The sequence below is a fragment of the Molothrus ater genome, chromosome 1, assembly GCF_012460135.2.
Source record: "Molothrus ater isolate BHLD 08-10-18 breed brown headed cowbird chromosome 1, BPBGC_Mater_1.1, whole genome shotgun sequence".
NCBI lineage: Eukaryota > Metazoa > Chordata > Aves > Passeriformes > Icteridae > Molothrus > Molothrus ater.
Window position 1 is genome coordinate 77509402 of NC_050478.2, and position 23834 is coordinate 77533235.

Sequence of the window (23834 nt, forward strand, 5' to 3'; positions counted from 1 at the left end):
ATATCATGGGTTGAGATAACAACAATTTACTGGAAACAGCAATGAGTTCAGAAAATCACAAGTAAGAGCAATGACACTAATGACAGTGTACAAGAAAAGAGGTGAATGATTCACATGTGATGGCTCTGCTCCCCAGAAATTCCCTGATTGTTCCCTCCTCCATGGAAATTCCCTGACTGTTCCCTCTTCCACAGTACTTGACTCAGAAGGGAAGGAATTCAGCCTTTCCCTGTCCCCTGAAAATTATGCAAGGTGGCATAAAATGGCCTCTGGTTCCTGGTCATTCCCCTGACTGCATTCTGCAAAAATTAACCCTGTTGCAGCTTGAGCCAGGATGACTCTTTAGAGAAAACGGCAGACTTTCAGTTACTAATATTTTTGCACATAGTTTAGGAGGGGATTCAGCAAATGATGATAGAGAATTTAGGAAGAAGAAGAAGAAGAAGAAGAAGAAGAAGAAAAGAAGAAGAAGAAGAAGAAGAAGAAGAAGAAGAAGAAAAGAAGAAGAAGAAGAAGAAGAAAGAAGAAGAAAGAAGAAGAAGAAGAAGAAGAAGAAGAAGAAGAAGAAGAAGAAGAAGAAGAAGAAAAGAAGAAGAAGAAGAAGAAGAAAGAAGAAGAAGAAGAAAGAAGAAGAAGAAGAAGAAGAAGAAGAAGAAGAAGAAGAAGAAGAAGAAGAAGAAGAAGAAGAAGAAGAAGAAGAAGAAGAAAAGAAGAAGAAGAAGAAGAAGAAGAAGAAAGAAGAAGAAGAAGAAGAAGAAGAAGAAGAAGAAGAAGAAGAAGAAGAAGAAGACTTTTTTTAATCATGTTTTTACTCTGTACCTTAAATTTTGCTTCCTACATCTGATAAAATAAGTTACTCTGCAGTAATAATACAAAGCATTAATTAATAGAATCAGTTCAGAAATAGAAACATAGCCTCAGAACCAGGCAAGAGAAATTGGGGAGGGAAAAATGTCAAGAACTGTTATTAACAAGTATCAGTTGCCATTCAGGTTTTCATATATTCATATGTAATTTCCATTAGCAGTTGTCTTCAGCAAGTACTTTATGAAATTTACAAAGCAGAAATTGTTAATTGCCAGTGCTATTGAACAAAAACTGACAAGAGAGGTATCCTATTATAATATGTACATTCTCTCAGCTACAAGACCTCCTTTATATATCTATTTATTAGATGCACATGACTAAGAGTAGGCTTAAAGCATATATCTATTTGTGACCTTAATCCACTAGTTAATGCAGCTTCTCCACTGCTTGTTCCTTTTGTTCAAGTCCCTCAAAAATTTAGGAAAACTTTTTTCAAACAAATATGTTCAACTAATAATTGTCCTTTTATTTCAAAAACCATTATTATATTTTCATTTTGTCCATATAATTATGCTTTTCTGCTGTCCATCACCCCCACCTATGGATTGTTTGGTCTCATAGTGACTGATTATTTGAAGAGTTGTCATGTGCAGTAATGGAATGATTTTCCTGTGAATAGAATTGTTCAGACAGCTGATTTGGTCAGTCAGCTTTAGATCTGTAAATAGAAGCTGTCATTTGCCGTGTCTGGATGATAGTCATAAAGTGTCTTTTAATGTGACAAAAGCAGACCTTCGCATTTCAGACAAAATTTTTGTGTAGAGGAAAGAAGCTTATTACTGTAAATATTTTCTCTGTGCAGTTATTTGATTTTCAAAAAACTAAGATATAATTTGTGATTTTTAATTAAAAAGCTGTTATCTTTTAAACTAAGAATAAAAATAGGACAGGAGTAATATTTCTCCTTCCATACTTTGAAGGCATAATAAATTAGTGAAATATAATATTCAAAATACACATGAGTTTGTGTTTTAATAGCTTTTCTTTCCTTGGTACTGCAGGAAATTTTTTGGAAACCAAAAGTAATACTTAATATAAAGGAGATAGTGCAACAGCTACTGTCTTGGCTAACATACTCCATGAAGAATTTCTGGAATTCAAAGTAAGAGTAGATGTATCTCAGATTCAAACTCCAATACTTCCTTATAATGATAGTTTTTGATTGAGACTTCAAGCAAGTACAGCCATAATGGATCCCAGAACACAAAGCAGCAGGGGGCTGGTACGGTTTTGTCCAAATTTTTGTGCTGCTGAGGGTCAAGTCATGTCTGAATGGATTCTTAGTCAAAAGGATTTGAAAATTACATGTATAGCTCATTTGTATTGCTGTTTTTACCTAGAGATTATTGCCACTTCTTTTTTTGTTGGTTGCTTTTTGGCCCTACATAGAAGATGGTGTTTGCAGTTACATGAAAGAAAACGAAAACACACAGGGTCATAGAAAGGTGAGGGGATTCGTTTTCATTCATAAAAATTCAACATTGAAAGGCAATAGAGAGACATAGTCCAAAGAAAGAGAAAAATCTATAAGGTGAATTTTTATCTTACATTGGCTATTCAATGGGCAAAACAAGAAAGACAGTTCAGTGCTCTTCTATTGCAATTCTATTACAGACAGAGGAGGAAAACGAAGTTTTCTCAAAGTGAACAAAAGACTACTCAAGGCAAGAAAGAACCAAGGAATTGTTTTTTTCTGGCATTAATGTTGAAACCTTTACTAATAAAATAAAAAATATTGACACACAAAAGCTGTAAATACTCTAAAGATTCAAGTGAGAAAGTGGATTTCTAAATGTGATCTCAGGGAAAAAAAAAAAATTTAAAAACTCTTTAATCTTGGAATTTAGTTTAGATAGGATTATTAAAATTAGAGAAAATTAACTCCAGCTCAGCCAGACCCAATGCACTGATGTATTCTACATCCAAGAGCAGCAGGAGTTCCCCCCTTTCCAGCTTTGGTGCTACAATTATTGGTGTCTGTCCTGAATCACCAGAGCACATCAATGAAAACAAACACATGAGAATAGGTTGAAAATAATGTCTAGCACCCAATATCTGCTTTACTGTCTGCTGTCACTGTCATTCATGTCAGTGACATTATTAATATAATTAATATAATTCGTACTAACGGAAACATTATATTTTATGACAAAGCAAGTAATTCTGCTACATAAAGCATATTAATACATTTTTGCTTTCTCTAAACTGGAATAATCTTGCTTTTTAACTACCTCATATGTAATTCCACTTCATCCTGTTTCTGTGAAAAAATCTTAAAGTGAAAATAGAAAAAGAAAACAAAGACTATCTTGCCTAGTTAAAAAAAAAGTGTTATCAAAAAACTGTAGGGACATTAATCTTCAATATTTAATATTGTATTTACCTTAACAAGTACTGTGGACAACTTCAAGTTCGTACTCTATATTTAATTTGAAAACCACTTGAGACATAATTAAATTTTTAGCTGTTTTTTTGTTACCAACCTACTTTGGTAAATGCTTCTAGAAAAAAACAAATGCAAATTATATATCCCACTGCACCACATTCTCTTCTCATTTCTTAATAATTTTATTTTATAAACAAAGCCAATATAAAAACTCTTGGAAGGTTTTATTTTCTCTGTAACTGCTCAAAATTACTTTGAATGAGGCGTACAAAGTCTCCAGATGTATTCTGTGCGTACTAAACATTAATTCAAAGACTCATTTGCTGATTACATTCCATTCCTTTAAAAATCTACAAACCTGAATAAATGAAAACCCTACCATTTTTATTTACATTTGCAAACACAAGTGAACACATGAAATGACCTACTGTTAATAAATAATAAAGTCTGTTAATCCTTGTCAGGTCTCCTTTATATTTTTCCTTAATCCTGCAAATTTTTTCCTTGGTAATTTCCCTCTTTTTTGGAAGATTTTTGAAAAGAAGACCACCTAATCTGTTCTGAATGTCAGATGTAAGAATGACAATGCTTTCCATGGTGAGGGATTAAACTTGAAAACACTCCCTCAGAAACTACATGCTACCTCGTGGGAATACAGGCTTAAAAAATAACACCTTTGAACAGAATTGTTATAGCACCTGGAGAGAGACCATGACCACAAAGAGTTTAGGAAGGTATTTTCACTAACTCTCATCAGTTGCCCAGTAGTACTGACTTTTAAATTCACAGTCCAGTTCACAGACTCGAATAGAAACATCAAAGACAAGGAACTGCTGGATATCTGATATATAAGGACTTATTCAAACACCAACATTTTCAGATATCTAGATAATTATTGAACAGGTAGCACACAACTTGCAGGATAGCTTTACTGCTTTATCTGTGGAAAATGTACTTGCAGAGAAAGAGTCTTCTTTCACTGTTAAAAATCAACATATGCATCACAGAGGTTAAATTAAAGTTGCACAGTGTTGCAAGAGAGAATTTAACTATGAAATATGCCAGGGACCAGAAAAGAGGGTATAGCATCTTAGCAAAGTGCAAGTGACCATACATACTTGTTTCTTTGAAGCTGAGTTAAGCAGTTGCATTCATAGTTTTTCCAAATTTGGAAGTGTCATAAACTGTACGCAGATCTCATCTATGGGAATAAACAGCTTTTGCTCTATCTTCCAATCACCTTCTCAGTCTATAATCAATATATTACCTTTATTTATTTAAGGCAAGCTTAATATGTCAGTTCCTTAATTTTTACAACAAAAAAAAAAAAGCATCTTTTCTATGTATGATCCACTACAGTTCTGACAGGATTACAAATCTCCGTGCCATGCCCTGTTGTCAAACTACCATAGCCCATATACCATTAATTCACATGAGGTAGTCAAGAGTTTTTCCAAAGATTTCCATGACCTTCCATCTGCTGATGAAGGTGAAAATATTAATAATTCTTGTCCAGGGAATCTTGTCTGGCTGCTCCTGATCAACGGGTGTCATGGCAGAAACAAGTGCCTCTCCCAGAAGAGAGAGAGACACCATGCTTAAGCAGAGATCCCACTGCACCAGAGGAGAGTATACAGGGGCTTCCAGGAACACTGGAAGAGTTTTTAGGGCTGGGAATAAACAGAGGAGTATAAGAATCATAGCTGAAATTTTGCACAGCAAGGAAGCTGCTATATCTATCTTATTTTAAACCATCTTTCTGAAATTGAGCAATGAATATCTTTGATGCTTTGTTAGAATCCTGTGTCAATGTTGCATGCTAGGATAGAGCACCTTAATATTGTCTTGGATAGTGTGAATACACCAGAAGAAGAATTGTTACTATTTTTCAAATTAAATCTAATATTATTACCTTCATTTTTTTTGCTTTCAATAACATTTATTGGCAGATACATGTGTCTGATTCTGGAACACAGTCTATATCACCCTGATGAGCTCAACATGGTGTTGAGACCGTGTCATTTTCCACTTTGGTTTGGCAACAAACCAAATTATCTCCTTGAAAAGAACCACACAGCAAGCCTTCTTTATCCCAGGTTTTCTCTCAAAAGCAACAACAATAAACTCCACAGAACTACCAGGAGCTGCACTGGTTCCAGAGAAAGTAAAGCAAAGATAGAGATATTGCAGAGTTATTAATAATAAACACACACACATACCCACATACACACCCCTCCCAAACTTCAGTTAGGAAGGGTTTTGTTAAGTGCTGTTTAAACTTTCTCACAGAATAACCTTCAATGTCTCTGATTTACCACCACATTCCAGACACTACAGGACAGGTAAGGGTCTTGTCCTTATCAAGTGTATCAAAATATACCAGAGTAAATTATAATGAACTATCACTGGCAACAACTAAAGAATTTAATTTTTTTCTACCAAACACTTTTCATTTAATCATTTTTTGGGGTTTATTAGAGGTTTTTCAATATTTTTCCAACAGATCTCAAAATGTTAGTAACCTCTAGCCTCTAGCCCCACCTTCCCTACCAAAAGACATACTCTAGGATATTTCACAGCCCCATCACATACTCAATATGAGAGCTCCAAGTCTCAAATATTTAGACATCCAAGTCTGAGTATTTGAGACTTATAAAAAAAAATAAGAAATAACAATAATAATAAATAACGAATAATCAAGAAAAGTAAACATTAAATGGCTCAATATGACAAACAAAGCTCCTGGATGATTGAAATTAATTTAATTGAAAGCTTTTTGTACAAACTCTAATGGAATTAAAAAAGTTTTTGCCTCCAAATCTGAAGAAAGAAAATCATAGGAAGTTTAATGATGCAAGATTTTATTGAAATTCAGGAAAGTAAAAACATTTTGATTGGTTGTCGAAAAGGAGAAACTTACTAGTTTGGTTTATATTTTAGTCAATAATTTTCCAGTTCTACACAAATATATTGTTACTAAATAACTTCAGAATTATATATCTAAATATTAAAGCACAAAATAAGGAATATAAGGAAGGATTACTATATATATGCATAGTGCATTGCAAAATAAATAATAATCACACTAACATAGTTGTAATTTCAAAAGATCTTAATCTGACAATCTTTCATATGCTAGTCATGTCTCTCTGCAATCCCTAAAAGGAGTATTAGAAATCTGTAGCCATTTCTGCTAAAACTATACTATTTTAAATACAAAAGTTAAGTCATAAGTAAAAACTTCAGCTTATTTTACATGAGCTCAGCTCAATTTTTGTCCATTTTAAGTTCCAAAACATCATTTAACCCCCAATCCCTAAGGCAAAAATTAAATTGGTCAGCTGGAGAAATTGTTTAAATATTTAATTCAAATTTAAATGACGAGATGATCCCAATACTAGTGACAGTTTAAATTAAAAGAAATGTATAAGTTCTGTTCAATAAAAAGTTAGATAAACGAAGATAAGCTTTCATAGTCTGTGAGTCCCTGTGGTCTAAAAACTGACTAAAGCACAATTTCCCAAATTTAATAAAATGTGAATATACTGATATACAGAGTGTTTAAAAAAGCTAAGTTGTACTAAAGCACGATGGACTGCAAACTAAAACGGGATATGCATTGGAGTAAACATCTCCTATATCACTGAGTATCAGTCCCCCTTGATCTTATTGCTGTGCACTCCAGCCCTGCCTGAGCCACTCCAGTGATCACAAAGGAGGGTACTGGGTGTCAATACACCCACTTTGTTCAGTGTTCCTTACTTCCCACACTATCTTCTTAAAGGCTGTCAAGGTGATCGATGTTTGGGAGCACAGACAAGCTGCAACAAGCAAATAATCAGCTAACTGTTTATGTGGACTTTGATTAATAGAAATTGGTTTACAGAATGGAAAAAAAAAATGTTCTGGGGACTGCAGAATCTAACTGTAATTTAACACATTTTTCCACACATCAGGTTTCCTTACCTCTTTTCCCTTTTCCAGACATATGCACAACTACAGTTGCCTTCAGTCAGGTTAAGTCTGCCTTAGGACAGCATAACTGATTACTTAACTAAGGATGGATGCTATAACATATATTTTATCTGATTTGGGCTTTATGCAATTTATCCATTTCTCACTGCCCTGACATTAAAAATGGGAGAGTTTACATATATTTTGCACTCATGTTAGGATGTAATCTTTGACTGAAATACTGCGCCTTTTGTATCAGTGTCTCAGGAGTGGAACCAAATGCAGGTCTTGCTTTCTATTTTCCTCCAGAAACATGTACTGAGGAATAGTACCCCAAGTTCTGACTAAATCAATCAGCAGACCAGAGTCATAAAATGTTTAAACTACTGTAATCACTTCTTGTCAAGGTTTTTATGCACTTGCTGCTGGACACTAAATTGTAAAATCAATTTAGATTTCAGAGCATGGTTTCGGTTCTATCCATATTTTGTGGGGTTTTTTTCAGTGGCCAGACATACTCCAGAGGAATTTGTACTGCAATTTAACATATCTCAGGATAAAACTGATCAAGTTAGAAATTCTCTGAAGAAGAAGAACAAAAAAATCAGTCTTCATTAAAGTGTCCATAAAGAGGGTTTTAGAATTCAACAATAGTTGAAACGATTCAGAGCTAAAAAAATATATATAATATGGGGGTGTCTAGAAAGCAGATTCACACCTGCAGTCTGTACCACCCAATACCAATTAATGCAAGAAAAGCTTTTTCATGTCAGAGGACAGTATGACTCCCATAGCCATCTGGACCACATCCCCAGGTAAATTTCAGGCAGCTACATCCTCTGTGGATGTGATATTTTTCTATATTTCATTTCTTCCCAAGATTTTATTGGTGCTATAGTGCATAACTAACACATCTTTTCAAAATACACTGCCAAATATCAAGGTTGAATACAACTGAAAAAGTCTCCAAGTGGCAAAGGGTTTTCCTTAGTCACAACTATCCATATGCATGAGAAGGCATTAGTTGTTTGTCTTTCCAAAGCACATTACTACGTCTTACATGAGTGTTTCTGTAATTTCTGCCCATCAGAATGTAATAAAACCTCTGAATTTCTTGTAGGCAGTAATTCAAAGCCAGAACAAAAGTTCTGTAAGAAATAACATCATATTTTTTGTAGCTTTTAAAAATACCTATGCAGCATTAGCATGCCTGTATGGTTGCAGTCCTCAAAGTCAGTTTAAGAAAAGTGGGTGGTGCCCAATCAAGACTAATTTTCCTGTGGGAAAGATGGTACTTGCTCTGATTTGAGTTTTCATTAAATGTATTTATTGAAATAACTTTCTCATGAGCAGAAAAAAATTGTTCTCAGAAGTATTTCCTGCAAACAGTATTTTGTGAGTTGGCTGTAACAACTCTGTCTGTGAGAAAGAAAATAGATTTTTTTTATGGGAAAAGAAGACAAGGATTAAGGAGCTACTCATACAGCTAACTTTGTTTTTCTTAACAAAATGGTAGGACTGGGGATCGTATTAGTGAGTAGCAAGTAAGTACAGGTAGACTTCTACTCCAGCACTGTCCAGCCTGGCTCTAGGGCCAGACTTCCTCAGAATACTAACATCAAGAAATATAGACAGCTCTTAAGTCACCAGACATCACAGTCAATATAGATGGGTGGAAAGGGGAAAATGGATGTACACATCAGGCTGAATAACATGGCTATAAATTATTTCAACAGTTAACAGACAGAAAGTCTTCAGAAGAGAGGTACTTCAGTGGCACTTAATCCACTACCACAATATTACACATGGACCTTTCTGGTGACAGCTGCTGCTTAGCAACAACCCTTCTATCTCCCCTGCTCCCAAAAGAAGAGTAGAGGTATGCTAGGAATACAATTCAGAAAGCAATGCTCCTTGTCTTGCTTAGAATGAGCACATTTTCAGAAGACCACACAAGGTTTAGTTTACTTGAGTTTGTGTTTGAGCAAAACAGAATACATGCATATTAACTCTCACACACATATCCAGTATTAAGTAGCAAGAGTACTGCCATTTGGAAACCTATTTAGTTCTGCCAAAGGTAATATATGAATTGAAAAGAAACTAGTGTAAAAACTTCCTGTCTTGTAGTCTCTTTGCCCATCCTCTTGGCCTGTCTTGAAGAGGGTGAGGGGTTTGCTTTTGGCCAGCCATCACAAACTTCCCTTCATTACACGTAACCTTTTGAGTAGCAGGAGCCTCACATCAACCTTGGTGAGCTCTGCCAGCGCCACATTTGCTCCCATAGGTGTATGTTCAACTTGCTTGGGTACTCTATCCCTTTGTCCTGCTGCTCTGGGGAGTGTTTCATTCCCACAGTTTCTGTCAAAAGGCTCTGACCAGCCAGCCTGAGAGTACAATTTTCCTGTGAAAATGAAGGCAAAGAAGTCAAAAGACATCTAAGCCCTTTCCATTTCCCTTGTCCCAGGGTCCCTGCCCTCATGAGCAGAGGGTACAAATTTTAGCTATATTTTGCTAAATGCACTGGGTAATATAATACCTAAGATATCCAAGTCTGGCACTGAGTTAGGAGTCTTATTAACTCTTACTTTGGCTGTTAAGCATCAAATGGTCCATGATAACTCATTAACTTCTTAACAAAATAAAGTACACTCTTTGATAGCGTGATAATTTTTTTACCAAAGTAAAGTAATGACAAAGACAGAACTGTGCTATTTCTTTTGTTCACCCATCCATTCCAGCCCAGGAAAAGAAAACTGAACATCTTGGTGTATAAAAGGAAATTGTATTTTCATGTCACACTTCAAGATTTCAGCTGCTTCTACAAAGATAAGGAAGGGTATTCTCCTTCCCATCTTCTACATTTGAAGCTGTCATGTCAATTTATTCAAATGAGTTGGGGAAGATTAGAGAAATCAGTTCTCATCTTCTTGTGAAGGAAAGGGTGTTCAGCACGGTTGGATAAAGGACCAGGAAATGACATGCATGTGCTCTGATATATGAACAGGTCTGAGACATAGGACTTGTAGTAATATCTCTCACAGTATCCTTTTCAGTGAGAACCTGATCAATAGTTTTGGGGACAGGGAAGAATTTTTCTCCAGCTTAAACCTAAGTCAGTCAGAGCCATGAAGACTTTTCAGCTTTCACAGAGTAGGATGGTCTGAATTTGAACAGACTTCAAAGATCATCTAATTCCATCCCCCTCTGCTGTGGGCAGGGACACCTACTTCTACACCCAGTTCCTCAGAGCCTCATCCAGCCTGACCTTGAACACTTCCAGAGATGGGGATTCCACAACTTCTCTCAGAAACCTGTTCCAGTGCCTCATGACCCTCACAGAAAAAATAACAAACTTCTTCCTAATCCCTAATCTCAATCGACCCTCCTTCAGCTAAAGCCCATTTCCTCTTGTCCTATCACTGCATGCCCTTGTGGAAAGTCCCTATTCAGTCAATTGTAAGCCTCTTTCACTGCAAGATCATGCTGGAGCTGCTCAGTATTTCTTCTTGGGTCTGTCTCATTTAACATATTTGTTACTCTTGCTGACACTGGTGATGTCTGTCTGTCCTCTGCTTTATCTATCATCACAATCCTAAGGCTTCTGAACTGCTCTGGAACATGGAGTTTCATGCTAGCCTGGACACCAGCATTACTTAGGTCAATGAAACACCTCCCTAACTGAGTGAACTGTGATTTTCTGTCATCAGCAGGGAGACACATTCACAGCTGTTAAATACCTTTCAACTCTCCCTGGGTATGAACGTTTCTGCACAAAAGAGAATAAACTGAAAATTTTAAAAAAGTAACTGGAAGACATGCTGAGCAAGTGGAAAATGGAAGATAGAAGGATGGGTACATGTCATTGAGAGCACTATCATTTTGAAGTAGTAGCAGAGAAACATGAAATTTGGCTTATGACTCAGACATGTGTATCCAAAAACCTAACAGTAAGACCAGCAGGAAATAAATATTACTTTGTTTCACCGGCAGGAAAGCAAAATTTGGAAAGTACTCAGTTCTTTGTCAAAGATCAACTCAACACACAGTTCAAGAAAGCTGCTTCTTACTAAAAAATATCAAAAAAATATAAATAATATAAAATATAAAATATAATATAAAATACTCCTTAAAAGGAGTTCAGCAGGAAATAGACACTTTTCCAAAGCAATGTTTAGGTCTGAATATTTTGTAAATAAAACATGGGCCACCTCTTCAACCTGAATAGTGCCTCTTCACTCTCCACATTTTACTGCTGTCTCTCACCCTCCCTCAGAGCTGGTACAGTTAGCTTTGGCTAAGACTTCACAGGGTGTAGATGAGGTTCCAAAATTCATATTGAGGTGTCTCTGGTATCTCATTGGGTAACCAAATGGAAAACCAGCATAAATGCAAAAAAAAAAAAAAAGGAAAAAAAAAGAAAAAAAATAGAAAATAGTTGTTAACTTGAGCCTGAAATAAAACCTAAATTGAAACCCACAATGTCTTAATTCAGATCCCAATCAGTAAGAAAATGTCAATTTCTCTTCCTTCTACTGCAGTGAAATAAAATGACATAATGACATCTACTAAGGTGCACATTATATACATACCTCATATAATGCACCCTGCCTTATTACATCTTATGAAGTGCCCATCTACTATGAAAGGCATCACAGGAAAGAAAAACTCATGGTTTGAAATATGAATTTGATATTCTAGTGAGGGAAATGTTCCTTTTGGCTTCTAAGTTATTATCCACAGAAGAGTAGAAAAACTATTAATATGGATGGTTCCTTTCCAACAGTTTTGTACCCTACAATACTTATTCTTGAAGAACACTTTAGTAAAGTCTGGGTAAATGACATCCACAGCCTTACTCTCATCCACTATGTGGGAGATGTAGGTCATCCAAGGGTGACTGTGGTAGTGCTAGGTTGATGGTCAGATTAGAAAATCTTGAAGGTATCTTCCAATCTTTATTATTCTGTGATTCTGTGACTGAAAAAGGTCAGGATAGTCAAGCAGCAGCTGCTTCTCATAAACCCATGCTGAGTGGACTTGATCACCTGATTATCCTGTACGTGCCATGTGATGCCATGGAAGATCATCTGCCACATGGCCCTCCCCAACACCAAGGTCACACTGGCAAACCTGTGGGTCCCCTTTTGTTCCAAGCCCCCTGCTGTGGCCAAGGATGTCTTTCACTATGCCAGGTTGCTTACAGCTCCATCCAGACTGACCCAGAAAACCTCCAAAGTAAGAAAATCCCCAATATATCTGGACAATCTCTTCCAGTGTCTCTTCACTCTCATAGCAAAAAACATTCTTCATTATATTCAATTTAAATCTATTTTTGTGGACTTCCTCTGGATCCATTCCATCAGGTTGGTGTCTTTCCTGTGCTGCAGAACTAGATACATCACTTGAGGTCGAGGTGGGGTCTCACATGAGAGCAAAGGGGGAAAATCACCTCCCTTGACCTGCTGTCAACTTTTTGAGATGCAGCCCAGGATACATTTGGCTTTGTGGGCTGCAAGTCCACATTGCAAGCTGATGTCTAATTTTTCATCTACAAATATCCTCAAGTCTTTCTTCTGCACTCATCTTTCCTACTGAATCTCAATATAAGGTGAATTTTTATAGCTAGCAGAAAAATAAGCTCCAAGAAATATAATACCTTCTAGTCCTTCATTACTTGACAATTCAAAATCACTTAAACTAATTGTCTGTGCATCCTGGAGGAAGGCTTACAAGAAAGGATTACCTTTGAGGCAAAGCTGAATAGCATATGCCTGCAAGCCAGGATTACTGACATTTTCTTTAATGTATAACCTTTTGAGAAGAAAGAAAAGAAAAATTCATGCACCAGCTTCATTGGAATTAAAAAAGATGAATAAATCAGTTCCTTGTTTATACATCACCTATCATTGAGAAAGATGACACAAAGTACATAGATTTGGTTACATAATAAGATTATTATGTGAATCTGAATAAATACTATTCTGTCTTTCATTCTATATGTAAAATAGTCAGTGATAAAATTACTCTTTCCTCTCTTCTTCAAGTAACATGACTGTCATACCACATCAGGATCTGGAGAAGCTTCTTTTGAGTCACAAGACTCAACAAAAGGTCATAAGACATTTAGATATTGTGATATGATCCACAAACACAAAAATGCAGTACTGATATTTATTTATTTATTTATTTTTACACTGTCAAATTAAATAAAATGAGCAGTATATCTGGAATGAGACAAACCAAATACAATGAATTCTAGTTATATAGAGAATATCTATATAAAAAAAAATATATATAGGCTTTGTTTTTACCTTTCTTAATTTGTTTTATCTCTCTTGTTTATTTCATAACTTAAATGCATCAATAATGAATATAAATATTTATATGTATTCACATGTATTATACATGTATTCACATGACAAAGAATTTTTTGGCTCCATGAGATGGTATTCATAAAAAAACCTTCTGCTTCCTTGCTGCTTGAATTGCTTTATTATCCAACAAAAGATACAGCAAATTAATGAAAATAATTTGCTTAAGCCCTTGTTGCTTAATTTTTTTCTCTTTGATCTTACAAAAGATGAGATGAAATATCGATTAATAAATCAGAGACTAGAAAAATAAGATTTTACTATTAATTTTAGAATGGTATCATGCATATTTTAGCACATGTTTTACATTTTATGATCAATCTTTATTGTTGAAGAAGTTCTATTAAAAAATGCATACAGATGGCTGCAGCTTTAACACCAAAACATGCCTAATTTAGAACAAATTTGTATCAAATACTTGAACTTACAGAAAAATATTTGAATGGTGAAACCTTTTATAGGCTCTTTTGGTGAGAATTTGTAATAAATTCAAATAGAGAAATAAAAAATTTTGCACTGACAGATGAGACAACACAAGAAGAAAAAGCAATTTAAGTCCCTTAACAGTGATAAAACACAGTGGTAGTGACAATGTTCCAATGTGAGGAACAAACTGCATATGAGGCACTGTATTAATAATCCTGGGTGTTAACAAGTACCTAAAGTTATGAGATGAGAATAAGTTTGTGATTGCATTTTTTTAATATAATGAAAGATAAGCACTCATGTCAATGAGATTTCTTTGTATTGGTTTGTTCACATAGTGTGTAGTAACAACTAAATATGAGCATCTTAAATACCATATTTTTAGAATAATAAATTACATAATATTTTCCATTTGATATGAAATAGCAATGGAACAATGAAACAGAAGTATTTTTTTTCTAGAGAAAAAAACCCCTGAAAAATATAAACCTAAATAACTCAAATTGAGAGGAGTTACATGGATAGGTTGGATGAAAAAAAGACATAATCAGTCATATTTTTGAAAATTTAGAAATACCCCCATCTTTTCATTATTTGGAAGCCAATTTCCTGTCTTTTTCTGCCTGGCTAGTTACAAGAAACTGTTAGTATTGCTACTCCTGGAAGAAGTTAGTCAATATTTGACACCTTCCTGGAATAGTTTATAAAATAAGTGAGAAGGTACTAATACATGGAGATAATCTCTTTGCAAGTGGCAGTTTTAGGTATTAAGGAGGAGTGAAGTAAAGGCAGCACAGAGAAATGATTCCCTGAGTACTGACAAACACTAAACAGAACCAGCTTTCCTACTCAGAAATCCCCAGGTTTCATGCTGCATAATCCTCCAAACTCAGAAAATTTTCTCATGGTGATGCCTATAGCTGCATATCCTGGCTTTCTGGTGGATTTTATTGCTACTAACATTAACTCTTAAGCTTTACGTTAAAATTAACTAGTATCTATTTTACCTTTTAACGTCTTAGTATGAAGTCTGCAAATTTATGTTAGAGAAAGCAAAGGCTTTGTGACAACTCAAAGTAAACTTCCAGGTTATGGAATGAAATTCATGAGAAAAATCCCACTGCCTTTTCACTCTCCACCTACCAGTAAGAGGGCTGTGCAAGCAGCTAGAAACTGATAATGTAATAAGCCTGCAAAGTATTTATGTGATCATGCCTGTAAACTACCACAGATAAAGCTTTTATTGATGCTGAACTTTGCAGTGACAGAAAAATGTCTAATTACTCTTCTTCCTTATAACCTGGAAATATGTGCCTGGCAATATTTCCTGTCTTTAACAAGGTATTAACATACTTTCACATCCAAGACAGGATTTTCAATATGAGCACTAAAACAAGCAAGCAGTAAGTATTCATTCTGTGGCAATTAGCCATGATTTGCCATAATATTCTGTGCACTTGCTGAAGGAAGGTTGGCAGCAGAGGTTCCAGTGAAGCAAGGTGTTACAGCTCAGGGACTCTGAAGAAATTTGCAGAGGAAAATATTGGCTGTACTTTAAAGATCACAAATGCCCAGAGCTATTCTGTACCCTTGCAGTTAAGAGCCTTCCCTGTCCATCTGCAACTTCACCTACTCTTTTGATTGCAGAAGGCAGATTAATATGTGGATAAAGTAAACAAACCCTTATTAAAGATAATTTTACCTTTTCTCAGCTGGCACCTGATATGGAAAACAGTCACATAAGGATGTTGCTGTTGAAAGCATGCATATTAAAACTCAGGATGTGCTGCACTGTCCAGATTTATGGTCCAGAGAGTGTTTACAGCTGCACTCAGTGCTTCAGCTGCACACAAAGCAAAACGAATTGGATGGAGCTGTGAGAGACTCAGCTGTACTTGAGCAAGGCATGCCTCATGCCAGTGTAGGTCAGTTCACCAGAGATATGTTGTGTGTGTGCTAGAGGGACTGCCAGGAACCTAATGAGTAACATGACAGTAATGTTTCAGGGAAAATCAAAGACTGTACATCACAAAGAATTCCCCATTTGAGAACAGAGCTTCAGCTCTGCAAATATGTAGTGAGAAATAGGGGCACAGAAGGAGTGTAGGACAGGTACACTTAGACATATTCTACAGTAGTTGCTTGTCTATGGAGCTCCTGAAATGAGCAAGAGGTAGGTGGTGAAGCCAAGATACTGTTACTGATAAGCTAGGGAATCATTTAATGTGTAATCAAAACAAGTTCACCAAAGAAAAATGCATTTAGGATTAAAAATATTGCAAGTACATTTTCCACATCTTTCTGAGTTGCTAATATCAGCCAGGGCTGAAAGAAATAACTGAAGTCTTAAGAGACTCCTGAAACAACATCTTAGAGCTATTTGGAACAAGAAAGAGCTGGTTTATATTATGTCAAAGATTATCTCTTCTTGCAGAATGTCTAAAATAACATCCAGACCAGTCCTAAATAAAATCAAAACAATGTTAAATTCTTAACCAGTGAAATGAAGGATTAAGCTTAGTTTAGCTGTTGAGCTTTTGTACTTCTAAGGAATGTCCAAATGCCTGCTCCCATTTTCTGTAGGTAAAACAACACAGATGAACAAGAACTGTAATAATTTCAAATATACATAGACTCTTAAAACATAATGTATTCATCTTACACCTTGCTTCATGATATCCATATTAATATATTTCTGTAGTTTATCCTTTCAGGCTAAGGGACAAATATCAAATCTAAGCAGTCTGTGTGTGGCACACTCAAAACCAAATGTGTGAGAAAGAAGCAAAGATGGCTCGCTGCAGTCTATTCTGAAAAGAAGTTCAGAATCCAGATTTCCAGTTTCTTGCTGTGAAAGTGATGGAAAACATAGCCATATACATCTGTAATGTTTCTTCCATCAATCTATCACAACCACAAATCTGTTATAAAAAGCAAGGAGAAATTCACAGTTTACGGGCAGCTTCCTCTTCCAGTGAAAGGAACTAATTCCACTAGTGAAGGCTTAAGCCATTTGCTCAGGAAGCATACTGGGTTTAATGTTGTTATTCTGATGCCTTACAGTCCATTAAGGCATGAATGATACAGCTTTTTATAGTTCTTGTGTGGTTTGTCAGGGGTGAGGTTCTGTATACTGGAAGACTAGCCACTACATAGATAATGTGAGCTCAGATTTTTAAACTCATTGCTGTTCTCACCAACTCTAAATATCTGACATGCAACCTAAAGTTATGAATCACAGTTGAGAAGGCTGAAGCACTAAGGAAGATCAATAAAATAATAGGTACCGCAGCTTTTTCAGAACAGTTAACACAATAGATCATTAGAGTATGATTTTAAGTACCAACTTGAAGAACACTTTGTTTGTTCACATTCTATAACAACACCTTTCAGCTGCTATGCCACCTGTCCAGCTAACTGCTTTCAAAGCTGTATTTATAAGGCCTTAAATATATACAAGGCTTTATTATCACAATAGTTTGAAAACACGTGAACAGACAGCAGGCACACATGAATGTGTCTGGAATACTCTCACACATGTTGTATTTATAAACAGACAGGTGACAAACAAAAACACACATAGGCATGCATTTTATTTCTAGAAATATTTTTTCAAACCCATGTAAAAAAAAAAAGTCCTATTTTTTTGTACATCTGGCATATGCATTGTCCCTCATGAATAAATATGCAATTATAGAAAAATCCAAGTGTCACATCATATGTTATTAAGGTTTTTTTATTTTAATGAGCAAAAATGAATAGCTATTGTTGTTGAAATGGATTTATAATTGAAATACTGTCTGCTCATCTGTATACCAGTAAAGATGACAATTCAAACAAACAATGCAAACATTCTTTCATTTATTTCTTTTAAATGCAGGAATTGTACAATACTTTCCACTAGATTTCAGATTTGACAGCTGCATGGCTGAAGAGCTTCAGATATTTTATCTTCTTTTCTAATCAATTTTAATTTTCAGCACAACTACTTGGCATTCAACCAATGAAAAATGCTAATTCTATGAAAGAGAAAGAGTGAAAGTTGTTAATTATGGACAGTGAAAGTTATATGTGCTGTGTCCCCAAAAGGAATTTTAAAGAAATTTTTAAGTCAAGTTTGCCATTGTGAGAAGTGCACAATGTGGAGAGTTCACTTTTTGTATATTTATGTACATGAACTCAGTGACAACCAATGGAAAAAAATAGTGCATTACTCTTAAAATAAATTCTAAATACAAAACAACAAAAAATCCCATAACAATAACTCAAAAAAGTTTACAAGGAATTTCAAAAGTTGGTTAACTAATGGGATCTCATAGATGATCTTTGTCACACTATTTAATTCTTTTCTCACAACTTTTATGTCATTTGTCATTGAAAAGAATAACTGAGACTTTTTTTTTACCCTAAAACATGATGTCAGACTTCTGCAAAAGTTATGCAGAAAACCATGTTCAAAGCATAGGCTCACTATTTGTACACACAATACTTTCTAGTATCTTGTTGTCACTCCTAATAAAGCATAAGCCTTAACCTTCTCCTTGACAGATTTTAAATTTAAAACCTCCAGCTTCACATCAAGGCTATCAGTCAGCCTTAAAATTCTACTGCTCATCATAAACCATACTAATAGCTGTGTTCTCATTTCTTATGTCAACAGAAACCTTCCCTTGAATCTCAAGCCTTGAACCAAATCTGAGAACAACATTTATTTTGCTTCTTATGCCCACTCTCTCACAATCATTTCTCTAGTTGATAGGCTTCTGAACAGTGTTTTGGCAGTAATATCTGTAATAGACCAGCCAGAAGTGTCCCTTCTAAAAAATGCCTCCTGATCTGATCACCAGTATTAATCAAGACTACTTGCAATAAATCCTGCTATCCATATTAAAATCAAGAATTGCATAGACCTTATATTCCTAAGAAAATTTAACAGTTTTTAAAATATGCAAGTACAAATGCACATTTGACATACAAGGACTCATTTCAGCCCTACCTGAAATGTGATCCTGATTTTCTTCTGTACTTAAATTGCATAAACTATTCCTGGGAAGATTCCTGTGAAATCTTCCTGTGAAAAACCCTTGAAAACCTTTCTTCTGGATAATGAATTCCAAGATCAGTGAATTCTTTCTTCCAGTATTCTAAGGCATTAGCAAAATTTCTCCTAGTACTTCATGTATATAAAATTCCAAGGAGGTCTGTATTAAATGTAGTCATTTGCCATTAATTTAAGAGGACTGGCCTATCTTAAATAATAAAAAATAACATAAGTTCAATGGGAACAGACAACAAGGAAGGTGCCCATTCCCACTGGTTTCACCATGTCAAATTCTACTCTAAATAAAATAATCAAAAATTTATACAGAAATAGAAGACAGGTGAGAAAAGACCACACTTTCAACTAAATCTTCTAGTTGCATAGTTTGATCCAGCAACTTTGCTCAGCAGAAGGAGGGGAGGTAAGATGAGATGAGCAAATGAATTGCTTTTCACTTTCTTTAGTCACCCTTATTTGATGCTGCTTGCAACATGGCAGATGGTGCTGCCACTTCCTCTCTCCATTTTCTGTCTGATGATTTGCACAGAGAATAGCACATTTCAGAAAGCTTTAATTTTATTAATCACAGTGGAAGCAGCTCTTAAACTTCTTGTGATATATCCATGTTGACTCAAGCATTTCAAAACAGAGATTCAGCTTTTCAATAGTGGAGTCAGACAATGCACCCTTTGAAAAAGATTAAGCTTTATTCAGAAGAAGGGAAATTTATTGTTAGGGGGATAGGAATATCAACTAGGAAAAAAAAGAAAGGCAAGGCAACATGTATCCATACCTTTATGTGTATCCAATCTAGAGTATCCTCATTCTATTATTTCAGCTGTGCAAGAAACCTGAAAGTAGAGCAGGCTTAAAAAACTGAAGTAAATTTCAATCTAAAAAATATCATTTTACAAAGTCCTTCTGATGCAGCTTCCAACAAAATCATCACAGAAATTTTGTCTTTACTTTCTTTTTAAACTTGATTTTAAAATGCCAAATGAAATATATCTGCTTGCTGATTTGCCAGAGGATTCACACTTGCTGTCTGCATATTTTTTTTCATTTCCTTCTATGTAAAATGGAAAAAAAAATAAAAGGGAAAGAAACATTACAGATATAAAAAGACAACATGCTTCACAGAAGAAATATATTATTGTTCCCTTTGTTGTGTTCCAAAACCAAGTTTTATTCTTGCTTTATCTAATCTGAGCTTTGTTTTAGTGAATGACTTTTCTATTTTGTGCCCCTGACTCTCCCTTGCAAGAATAGGAATTCTTACTACAGCAAACCAACTTTCATGACAAGAAAAAAAAATCCAATAAAGTGGTACAGAGTTATAACTCACAAACTGAGTCAACCAAATTAGGTTTTTGCACTACCATACAGAGCTAAATGCACTGCTACTATATTTGGAATACACAATAAAAAAAATATATATAGCAAAAGTAAGACAGAGAAACTTTTCATTATCATCTACCTGGAAGAACTATATTGCATGCCAAGATCAACAAGTAGAATTATCATGTTGACTAAAACAAGAAGATTGTTAACTATTAAGAGGTCAATAAATCTGCAATCCTGCAATGTGAGGGAAACAATGATTTTTGTGTTCAATTTATTAGGGCTTCAGGGATATGAATCTGAATTATTGCTCTATGTACTTTTGTAGGGCAAGAGAATTACATTTTCAGTCTATTGTGAGACCTCCTAGGTCTTTTTCCTGGGAACAAAAGCCAGTGTTTTTCAGATTTTCTTATCCTGTGCATCCTAAAAGAAACATTAAAGTCTAATTACCTTAACATTTTGGAAAGATAGCATATGATATAAAACTACACACCTAAATAAATCTTTATCACTTCTCATAAGAAAGGCAGACTGTCATGTCTTGATGATGAATCCCATACTTAATTAAAAATATTAATGTTGCAAAAATCTAAACCACAAGCTAAAAATTCCAGCTGTATGCTATTGAAAAAAAAAGATAATAAGCTAAAAAGGGAAAGTATGCTAGTCATAGAGAAGTATGGGGTTTTTTAGCTTTCTAAAATTTAGAGTGCATTTAATTGATAAAAAAAAAGAAGTCTTCACTTTCATCCCATTTGCAGTAACTCCTAACAGGCTATTTTTTCCTCAGAACTGAAAATGGTGGTAGTTGTTTTAGAACTATATCAGAACTCAACACAAAATTTAGGAAGCAGACACCCACTAGCTATGTCTAACAAACATTAGAGACAAGGACAATTTTTTAACTTTTTATTTACTTAAGACTGAAGATTTTATGGAGATTTTCTTCTTGATTGATTCCAATCTCTTTTTTTTAAATTTAATAATTTTATGATTTTTCTTTTTCCCATGGTAATGATTTAATGTACATAATGAAATAGCCAGCTGAAAAGAAAATTCGATGTCTGCTTAAACATCTTTAAGAGGTGGAGTGGATCACACCACAATTCACTTAGACATTTAAAAGTTAGACTATGACAGATTGTCCCAGTGCTTTCTTTAATGACACCTGAGAGGAAAGCTTTCTCCACAGCATTTCTTCTTATATATCTTAGATGCTTAAAATAAGACAAGCCAGGATTAAGAACAGCTCAATTTCACACTACTGAAAACATTGAGAGGCAAAAGCTACTTGCTGAGACTCAGGACAACTTACTTTAGAAATGTAAATATAGTGACCAATGTCTCATTTCTTCATTATATCAGTTTTTCTAAGTATAGAAATTAAGTTGCTAACAATTTCTGTCTCGTTTCAAGGCTGTGTTCCTATTTACTGCATTTATTTTCATTAAAAATGAAAATCTATATAGCTAATTAGAGAAAAGTTATTCTGGTCTTATGCTTAAAGAAAATAGCAAGTTATGTGTCTCACAATCACCACAGTTTTAATTCAGTGTGTTTGCTCTACCCCAGACAATTTAATCTTCATACATCAAATATACTCCATACCTTTGCTTTCCTATCTCTTTGCTTCTGTGTCTTTGTTCATTTATCCTCCTTCTCCTCAAACCTGCAGTATGGCACAGGCAGCGCTGTGGTTCCTCATCTCTGTTTTTGAGATGTGGGAAAAAAGAAAGTAAGGAACTGAGAAACTGACTCATCAATTTAAAATGAGCCAACTTGCTTAAAAAAAAAAAAACCCAAAACAAAGAGGACTGATGATGAGACTCGTCTCTTTCTTCTTTCTTTCTGTTCTGTGCAAGATCCTCCTGAGAAATAGAGAAGAAACATTCTCCTTCCAGTAGTCTTGATTGATTGATTCCCCATTTGCAGGTTGCCTTAGGGAGGTCATCACTCATAATTGCTTTCTCCACTAGTAATATAAATCAGTACTCATGTTTTTATGGTGAAAGGGACTGCATGGGGATGACTTGTTATATCACAGTGCACAGAAAGTGGTATGAAATCTTTTCTTCTAACCACTGACAGCTGACTCCCAGCATGGCTTGAGACTGGAGAGTCAGCAGTGTGCCAGTTGTATCCCTGAGAACCAGAGGGCTTGAGATCAGCTTCTTCCTGAGCATCAGGATGATGTTGTCCCAGAAATATTTCATTATGAAAGCCAAGAGCTTTTGACTTCCCAGTTCTGCTTTTCTCCAATATATCTGCAAAACATAACTATTCAGATTTAGGTGTGCTACTTGTTTATCATTCAGTTACATGATATTTCACTGTCTTTCGACCTTTCTGCTCCCAGTTTCTCCTTTTTTCATTCTGCAGTGATGGCTAAGCCTCTAATAATTCAGCTTAGAAGAAAATCTCTTGGGTGGATACTGTAAAAACTCAGTGTCTTATTCCAGATGGCAACATACAGAGCAAAGCAGATCTCCTGCAAGAACTGTAAGCACTGTGTGGTTGCTGAAGTCAGCATGGTGCTAGGACAATACAAGCAGAAAAAAATGGCAAATAGAAGAACAGAGCTGTTAATATTTTCAGAATACCACCCCTCCCTTTCAACCATCCCCCCAAAACCCATCCCACAAATACAACCCCACTCCCAAAACACCCCCAATCAAGCAAGAATAACTCACACCCTCCCCACAGCTGTTTATGTTCTGTTTTGGTCTCTTTTTATGACTCACAAGCACCAAATATTGATTCAGTAATTGGTTGCCTTTTTCCACTTTTTTGTGGTATATTTAGTTAAAGAATCTCCAAAGGTTCCTTCCAGCCTCAATCATCCCTCTGTGTTGTTTTGGGAGAAAAAGGTAGAGGAATTGGGAATGAAGAAATGAAGCTCAGCATGGAAAAAAATGGAGGGTGGGGGAAAAGGTGTTTTGCACCATCTGACTCTATTTTAATTGTCAATAAATTAAATCAATTTTGTTCAAGTAAATAAAATTTTACCAAGTTGACCCTGTTTTCCCCATGACAATTGCTAAATGATCTTCCTGTGTTCGTTTTGTTTCCTGCATGTGCTCGTCTGAGGGGGAGAGCGAGGAAGTGACCGGGTGGGCATTTGGCTGTTAGCCAGGACTGAACCACCACACTAGAATGACCCATACCCATGTTCAGCACACAGGAAGAGGTGAAAGATGCTGAGTTCCATCAACCTGAAAGACTTCAAAGGAAGCAGCAATGTTGGCAGCCCTAATAAAGACATCAATAAGAGCTTTGGCAACTCAGATGAATCTCATAGAAATGCAATGCACAACTCTGAAATAAAAAATAACTTTTTTCTCATTCCATACCACAAACCAGGTTAATAATTAAATTGAAAAATAGACCTGAATTAGTCAGTTCCAATACAATCAACAAGAGCCACCACCAGTTATTTTCTTAT

The 23834-nt window shown here is 35.3% G+C and overlaps 1 long non-coding RNA gene across 1 annotated transcript in view; it reads right to left on the minus strand.

Annotated features, from left to right (window-relative positions):
* Positions 1 to 22067, minus strand: part of LOC118701986 (uncharacterized) — a 43079-nt gene extending 21012 nt beyond the window's left edge. Inside the window, exons 1-2 of the long non-coding RNA XR_004982618.2 lie at positions 22001 to 22067; positions 19842 to 19899 (exon numbers count right to left, since the gene is read on the minus strand). This is a non-coding gene — a long non-coding RNA (uncharacterized LOC118701986). The remainder of the gene's footprint in view (positions 1 to 19841; positions 19900 to 22000) is intronic.
* Positions 22068 to 23834: the final 1767 nt, after the last annotated feature.